Source organism: Aedes albopictus, chromosome 2 (assembly GCF_035046485.1).
Source record: "Aedes albopictus strain Foshan chromosome 2, AalbF5, whole genome shotgun sequence".
NCBI lineage: Eukaryota > Metazoa > Arthropoda > Insecta > Diptera > Culicidae > Aedes > Aedes albopictus.
In genome coordinates, this window is record NC_085137.1 from 240,944,884 (window position 1) to 240,954,107 (window position 9,224).

Here is a 9,224-nt window from a genome sequence, read left to right on the forward strand (position 1 = left end):
TTGTTGTCAGAAAAACATATGAGTTTCAATCTCGGACAACTGACAACTTCCAGAATTAGTTACATGGGCCTACCCCAAGGCTCATGTTTAAGTCCCTTGCTTTATAATTTTTACGTGAAAGACATTGATAGTTGCTTGGAAGGACAATGCACGCTAAGACAACTTGCAGATGATGCTGTGGTTTCTCTAAAAGGCCCACATGCAGAAATGTTGCAAAGACCATTGCAAAATTCTCTAAATAATCTGTCAATCTGGGCAAGAGATTTAGGGATCGAGTTTGCTCCGCAAAAAACTCAATTGGTTGTGTTTTCTAGAAAGCGGAACCCAGCCCAACTGAAACTCAATCTTTTGGGAATAGAAATCGACCAATCTTTGACTTCGAAATACCTTGGGGTCTGGTTTGATTCAAAAGGCACTTGGGGTACCCAAATCAAGTATTTGGTGCAAAAATGTCAACAAAGGATCAATTTTCTACGCACAATTACCGGAACATGGTGGGGGGCTCACCCGGAAGACCTCATAAAACTTTACAAAACGACTATTCTCTCTGTTATTGAGTATGGCTCTTTCTGCTTCCACTCAGCAGCAAACTGCCACCTAATGAAGCTGGAACGAATTCAATATCGTTGTTTGCGTATTGCCCTCGGTTGCATGCACTCAACGCATAATGCGAGCCTAGAGGTCCTGGCAGGGGTGAAACCTCTCCAGAACCGATTCTGGGAGCTCTCGTTAAGGTTACTTATCAAGTGTGGAGTGAGCAACACACTTGTTATTGAAAACTTCGAAGAAATGCTCAATCTGAACACTCAGTCAAAATTCATGAGAATCTATCTTTTCTACATGTCATCTGATATAAGCCTCCCAGGTTATAATCCTCCTCGTGTACACTTCACTAATGACAGTTCCTCTGTTAAATACGATCTGTCCATGAAACAAGCTATTCATGGAATACCAGATCAACTTCGATGTATATCTATTCCTCGCATTTTTAACGAAAAGTACCAAAATGTCAATTCCTGTAAGAGATTCTTCACTGATGGGTCTCGCATAAATGGATCCACTGGTTTCGGTGTCTTCAATGAAAATTTCACTGCCTTCCGCAAACTTCAGGAACCTTGTTCGGTTTATGTTGCTGAGCTGGCAGCAATCAACTTCGCTTTGGGGATGATTTCCAACATGCCCGTAGACCATTTCTTCATCTTCTCGGATAGCCTTAGTTCGATTGAGGCACTCCGGTCGATGAAACCTGTAAAACATTCATCTTACTTTCTTACAAAAATAAGGGAGCAGATGGGTGCACTGGTCGAAAGATCATACAAGATTACCTTTGTATGGGTCCCCTCACATTGCTCAATTTATGGCAATGAGAAGGCGGACTCTCTCGCAAAGGTGGGCGCACAGGAAGGTGAGATCTATGATAGAAGAATTTCACATGATGAATTTTTCCATTTTGTTCGCCAGAGTTCTCTTCAAAGTTGGCAAAATGATTGGCGAGATGGCCAGCTGGGACGGTGGTTACATTCCATTATTCCTAATGTTTCTTTGCGAGTGTGGTGGTATGGTTTGGATGTAAGTCGCAATTTTATTCGCGTGATGTCAAGACTTATGTCCAACCATTACTCGCTAGACGCGCATTTACACAGGATTAACCTCGCGTTGAGCAATGTTTGTACTAAGTGCGGTTCCGGTTATGATGACATCGACCACGTAGTTTGGCAATGCCCGGATAATGACGCCTCCAGAGCGCTACTATTGGATACCCTTGAGGCCCGAGGTAGACAACCCTTTGTTCTTGTGAGAGATGTGTTGGGGACCCGCGATGTCACATACATGGGATGTATTTTCGACTTTCTTCGCTCTGCTGGTATAAAAGTTTAATTCGCTTGTGTTTTCTTCTCCAGTTTTTTTTTTCTCTGTTTTGTCCTCTTTGTGTTACCAAGCTGCTCCTGGCCATCCGGAAGACCAAGTCCCAGAACAAGTTGGTACCAACACCACAAGGCACCGAATACGCTAGCAAGATGCGATTCACCACCGGATGAGCAGCAGTGAAACCTTTGACCCAATCCTTACCCTGTCCATCCCTCAAAATGTGACCTTCTAACCTCGAGCTGCCACGAGTACCCTGGCTTCCACCCATTACTAACAGATATCATTAAAAAGTTATTACTCTGTATAATGTATACTATTAAGTACAAAGAAAGATCCTCGGCTCCGTAAAGCGTTATACGCGATTGAGCCCCAAATAAATGAACTAGATAAAAAAAAAAAAAAAAGAAGTATTTATAAAATGTATTGTTACCCTTATACTCCAATCCTTCACTCATGAAACTCAGCGATCGCACAACAATGGCGAAAACTAATTGTACCGACATTGTTTTACTTCGCCCCATCCGTCAACCACAGTAGTTAACCACACATCATTTCATGATCATTGTCAGTGAACCTACAAAAGCTTCAATCTGCAACATAGAGAGATATTTCTAAAACGGTTGAGAAAAAAGCCACATCCTTGCAGTCCCACCAAGTGCGTCCAATCAAAGAGCGTGTGAAGGAAGGTGATTATCAGACGCCGCTGCTATCGTGCCTTTTAATCCAGGATTAGCCGAAGACTGCTACTGCTGCTGCACAAAATCACTCGCACGCACTTTGCTGATCCGATCATTACCCACGTCCCATTCCTTTGGTCCTCTAGTTCTCGGGAAGCGGCCGGCGAGAATGTCTGGACCTTGGACTTGGGGAAGCGGGAGGGAAACGACTCCGGTAGCACCCTTGTGCGAATGCTGATGATTCCTGATTGAAGGTAATAATTATCCAAGCATGAGGTTACAAATTATGCCAGGTCCGAGCGTTACTTTGACAGTGAACTTGGTGTAAGATTAATTGGAGCTGCCTGCGCCGCCTGTTCGATTGTAGTACCTACGTAGAGCTAGAGCACTAGCAGGTTGGTCACCAGACCACACCGTATCCGATCGGCGAGCCAAGTGAAGGGAATGATGCATGTGTGCAGTGCGATAAGCCGTAGCTGTGAACTGCAACATATCGAGGTCTGGTGCAAAATCCGTTCGAATATGACACTATAAATCATTCCTGAGGTCAGTGCGCAGTTCTCAAGGAAATAAAAATTAGCTGGAATGGGGAAGGTTTTGCAGTGATTGTCGGAATATTGTTACGCAGCGAAACATTTTTTTTGTCTAAAAAGCAGCCTTAAGGTCCCATTAGACATGACAAATATTAGGCCAAACAAACCCTACAAATGACCAACAAAACGTGAATCATGACATCTTTGGATGAATGTCGGACTACAATGACAAATACTTAACATTTTGACAAACAGTGTTATGGCACCTTTATGAGTCACTGGCAGGTTTTGGGCCAGCAGTATAATATCTGGGCTCAGACTTCTTAACCAATACTTCTTAACCCGTTAACGCCCAAGGTGTCTCACAATTTAAATATCACTAGTTTACAGTATTTTTGAACTCGGTAAGCTGATAATCATTTTTGGTGTAGAATCATGCCCTGAATTCGAAAACGCGAAAGAAAAAAAAATACAGAAGAGCGGATTTTTTTCGATTTTCCATATAAGTTTGGTAATTTGAAATCGATTTTTGTTCTATTTTTAAGCAAAGTCGCTCACTTCATACATCTCATTCTCCGTAATCAATGCTCCGATTGAGTTGAAATTTTTACTGTAACTCGCCTACATACGATATGTCAAATGAACGTCGAGACAGAATTTTTAAATTGTTTTTTTTCTTATTGAAAAAAAAATACATTTCATAAAAAAAAATTGGGAATTATGCCTAAATTTAAGGAGATCGTCCCTAAAACTCGCTAATATCTTGAATTTCACCAATTTGACGCAAAACCAGTATTCAGATGATCAAATGGTATTGTATTCAGCTTTTAATTTATGGAAAAAGAAAAATTGGTAGAACAAAACGCAATATATTTGAATTTTAGTAAATTACTTATTTTGAAAAGTTGTAACACTCGTTATTGAGCTAAAACTCAAAAACTGTTCTACTTAAAATTTTTTGAAGGTCGGTTTCGAAATCAGCACTAAATTGTGCTTGAAAATTTTGGTCGTTGACAGAAGTTCACGACTTTCGTTTTATTTTGTAAAATAGTGTATTCAATTAAATTTGTTATCAAAGGTGTTTTTCTGGGCACTACATACATACATTTGTTCAACATCATTAAGACAAGACATAATCAACTACAGTCGAGTCTCTTATTAAACGAATTCCTATTAAACGGACTCCTATTAAACGAACTCCTACTAGACAGGGGTGAGCGTTATAGGAGACTAAGAGCTTATGGGATTTCGGCATTTTGGGGGTGTGGCCTATTATCTCGGGTGTGTTAAGAGTTAACGCAATACTTTCTTCGGCAAAGTTTTAGGGCTTGATAAGATCTACCATTTAGAACATTGGTTCATATGATTAGTTGGCAATTTGGCCGCTAGAGGGACCATCAACAATTTGATGCTAAATTGCATTACAGGAACCATATCAGGTTGTCAAGCAAACGTTACGATATGCGACAGCTCAAGACCCTGATAATTTGGAAGGATAGTGTCTTCGGGAAAGTTTTTGGGTACGCCAATAACTTACTGACGATGAGTTGCGAAGTTTTATGGTTCCTGTAGTGCAATTAAGCATCAAACTGTTGATGGTCCCTCTAGCGGCCAAATTGCCAACTAATCATATGTTCAAATCAAAGTTCTAAATGGTAGATCTTATCAAGCCCTAAAACTTTGCCGAAGAAAGTATTGCGTTAACTCTTAACACACCCGTGATAACAGGCCACACCCCCAAAATGCCGAAATCCCATAAGCTCTTAGTCTCCTATTAAGCGGATTCCTATTGCGCCCCCCGACCAGTGATCTTATAAGAGTCTCGACTGTATAGTACGCCACAATACTCGGTTTGTGGCTGCCGCTGTCCATCCTCGGTCGCGCCTTATGCTTGCCAAGTCACGGTCCACCTGGTCCGCCCATCGTGCTCTCTGCACTCCACGCCTTCTTGTGCCAACCGGATCAGTTGCAAACACCAGCTTTGCAGGTTTGTTGTCCGGCATTCTTGCAACATACCCTGCCACCGTATCCTTCCGTCTTTGGCCCCCTTCTGGATGATAGGTTTGCCGTAAAGTGCCGTAAAGTTCATCCTTCTCCGCCCACACCGTTCTCCTGCACGCCGCCGAAGATCGTCCTTAGCACGCGTCGCTCGAAAACTCCGAGTGCTTGCAGGTCCTCCTCGAGCATAGTCCATGTCTCGTGCCCGTAGAGGATCACCGGTCTTATTAGCGTTTTGTACATGGGGCATTTGGTGCATGGGTGAATCTTTTTCGACCGCAGTTTCTTCTGGAGCCCGTAGTAGGCCCGATTTCTGCTGATGATGCGCCTTCGAATTTCACGGCTCAGGTTGTTGTCAGCCATCAGTAAGGATCCGAGGTAGACGAATTCCTCCACCACCTCGAAAGTATCCCCGTCTATCGTAACATTACTACTTAGACGGACCCGGTCGTGCTCGGTTTCGCCTACCAGCATGTACTTTGCTTTTGAGGCATTCACCACCAGTCCGACTTTTGCTGCTTCGCGTTTCAGGCGGGTGTACAGCTCTGCCACCGTTCCAAACGATCTGGCGATAATGTCCATGTCGTCCGCAAAACACCGGATTGCAAATTGACCGGATTTTGAGAAAACCGTTTCCCGGCTGTTGAGCCCGGCTCGTCGCATCTCGCATCACACCTTCCAGAGCGATGTTGAAGAGTAGGCATGAGAGTCCATCACCTTGTCGCAGTCCCCGGCGAGATTCGAATGAACTGGATAGTTCACCCGAAACCCTTACGCAGTTTTGCACACCGTCCATCGTTGCTTTAATCAGTCTAGTCAGCTTCCCAGGAAAGCCGTTTTCGCCCATGATTCTCCATAGCTCTGCGCGGTCGATACTGTCGTATGCCGCTTTGATGCGTTTGGACCTGGTATTCACGATATTTCTGGAGGATTTGCCGTACGGTAAAGATCTGGTCCGTTGTCGACCGGCCGTCGATGAATTTCAGAAAGAAAATGTGATTTTCAGCTTCATGAAAAATGATAAACCACCCAAAAAATCGTTTTATTCGAATTGCAATTGGTAATTGAGAATTATGTACCGGCAAGGCGCCAGTCACCGTGTGCCTGCGAATTTTTTTTCATTATTTCCATATTACGATTGAATGGTATGACAATTTGCCTTCAATTTCACCAATACAACGCCAATGATTTGTTACCATGTCAAAACGCTCATTAGAAACATTTTAATATACCATTTTAACACTAAAGTGTGTTTACATGGAGCGAGTTTCTGCTCGTTCACTGCATGCATAAAGCCTGTATCCGCAATAATCGGGACACAGAAGTACAGCTGTAGCTCTGTAATGAATCGGTAAAATTGGCCAAATAATTGACTGAGAACTCTTTGGTGCATGTTTATTATGTGTGCCAAATTTTATATAAATCGATGCATTACTTTTAATTGTGGATGAAAAACAAACAGACATGGTTTTAAGCGTTTTGTACAATTATGACCAATTTTCATTCGCATAATAGATGGTTGTTTTGCGTTACAGTTCTTAGTTCTGTGATGATAATTATAAAATCGCGTTAGCAGTTATGATACTTATAAAGACACTTTCCTGCAAAATTTCATCAACTTTGATCAATTGGTTTGCAAAATACTGGTGTTGATAGGGGTGAATCTTAGTGAAAATTTTTCGTGTTTTTCATGTGAAATATTTGCCTATTCATAACTTTTGAACTTCTCTGCCAATTTCCATGAAATTTTCACAGAAGGTAGTTGATTATGTGTATGTTATGCCTGCAAAATTTGATGATTATAGGTATAGTACTTTCAAAAGTACAATCGAAACAATAAAGGTTGCCGACTAATTGCTGTCTGAGGGGCTAAAATCACGTTCAGTCCCAATGCATGTTTCGACTATAAAATTGTTAATAGCGCATCGATTTTTTTTGAAATTTTGCCTATGCAACAAATGTAGATTGAGAGATTTGTGTTCAAAATTTCAGCTATTTCTTTTGCCAAATTCAAAAGTTACAGCGTTGACTAGCAAAACTAGGGGCTGTACAAAATTCAATGGCGCACATTCTACTCTTTCATTGCTACAACAAAAAGAACTGCACCGACTCAACTGAAATTTGGTAGGTGAAATGAACACATCTGAAGATGTGTTGGCCAAATTTGAACATTTTTAATGTATCTATTGCAGAGTTTCAGCTGTTTGTTGTGATTTCCCCGACCAGTAACGCAAAGCTGTTACCCAGAGTGGTTATTCGAGCACAAACACTGAAAATGAAGCACCAACTACAGTACATGTTGCCAACGCTTTATTACTAATTACACCCCATTGTGCCACTGCCTACTCTCCTCTATCCTACCAATCCCATTCCTAACTCCTTTATCTCCTTATCAACTAAGATTCTCTTTATCTCCTACTCACAGATCCAGTCGGTACGTTGCGTCGACAATCGGCATTCTCCCGATGCCGGAGCAATCACGCGCGGTCAGCCATCCACCGGCTGTATCGCTGCACCCGTCCTTGGGTGACCTTGCCTCTCGCTGCGATCCCAGTCCGCGCCAGATCACGGCTCCCCAGCGGCGTCGTTCGTCCCGTAAGCGCCTTGGGCCAAACTAGAAACAGGAAAAAAGAGCCCTAGGGCAAACAAAACTGTCAGAAACTATATCCAGTCAGATTCTGATCGGTGCATACTTCTTATGAGAAGGCTCTTCCTCTTCTTCGCCGTTTTAGCAATCGCCGCCAGAAAGCCAGAATTCTCGTCCTACGCGTAGTCCGATTGGTTCGAGCGCGTGGTAGTCGGGATGCCAGCTGTACCACGGGCGAGCGTGTCTTCCTCGCAAATAGCCTATTTGTCCAGATAAAATCCATCGATTAACAAGCTGTTTCTGAATCGAACACGTGCATTCACTCACCCTCAACAAGATGGCGATTGATTCCGGCCTATAGAGCTGAATGCAAGGCTGCAGGGCTTCGTCGGTCCACAAGATGGCCGTGTGCTTTTGTCCGCTGCAACGCCGTTGGTCTGAGGATTACAATAATTCCGTTATCTACTGCGGTTTCTTATTCGGAACACGAAAACTCACCACGGTTCGTTGGGTGGCTGTATTCCCGGATTCCACTGTTGCAATTTTTATAGTGCAGCTTTGTTCAAAGCGACACACCCGTAGCAGCGCACTAAACCGCACCGTACCGAACGACTGATCTGCGTGGACTGACTGGGAGTTTCATCTCTGCACAGCGATTCTCCTTGCTGCTTTCCATGTAGTGGCGTGGCGTGCTCAGAGAGACTTCCGCCGTCGCGACGCTTTCGCCTGTGTGTCTCGCACGAGAGGGAGATGCTTGACATGCATCGTCGGTGTCACCGCTGACCTCGTGACTCTCTTGAGCCGATCTGTAGGTACCTGCGTGGGATTATGTGTTCTTCGCTGTTCTCAGCGTCGCTCAGGCTGTCGTGTGCTCGATTCGGCATGTATGCGTTAGTGTCATGTGTGTTGGTTGGCAAGAGCGTGGGATGGTGCATGGCAAATTCAGGGTAGGCTTTACCAGGGGTGCCTGCTCGGTTCTTTACGGATCATTTTATTGCGCGGAATGTTGGTTTACATAAACTTATTTAAACTAACTTGTCTTTCAGGGCACATTTCTAACTATTACAAAGTTAAACGCAACACAGCTTTCTGTGTCCCGATTATTGCGGATACAGGCTTTAATAAAAAAAAAAAAAACGAAAACTGCGCCAAGGTTATTTAAGCGATAAACTAAATGTAGTAACGTTTTTATTCCACCAAGAAGCAATTAAGTTCACATTCAAGTATGTATTTTGCATTACAGAAGAAAGTTTACCAAGAAAGTACGATTACTCATATTTTTTTAATTGAAACAAAAAGGCACGGTAAATGGGTACCCTAAAAATCAATGGTCTCCATTCACCGTGCTCAATATTGTTCCATATACCAAGAAAAAAAAAATGAAAATTTGAACATTCGTTTTTATTATTAAATCTGGCAAGTTATTACTTGAAATTTAAAAAACGAAGAAAATTCACTTGCTTGAGTTGTTTTGATCATATTTAAACAAAATGAGGCTTTCCACGAAGCAGCACGAAAAAAATCCAATTTTTTTAATTTTGCATTTTTGATTTGCTGATA

The 9,224-nt window shown here is 42.6% G+C and overlaps 1 long non-coding RNA gene across 1 annotated transcript; it reads right to left on the reverse strand.

Moving 5' to 3' along the window:
* Positions 1-7,381: 7,381 nt before the first annotated feature.
* Positions 7,382-8,696, reverse strand: LOC115258404 (uncharacterized). The gene is made up of 4 exons (XR_003893641.2): positions 8,163-8,696; positions 7,992-8,101; positions 7,771-7,924; positions 7,382-7,713 (listed from the first exon to the last, which is right to left on the reverse strand). It is a non-coding gene; the product is annotated as an uncharacterized LOC115258404 (long non-coding RNA).
* Positions 8,697-9,224: the final 528 nt, after the last annotated feature.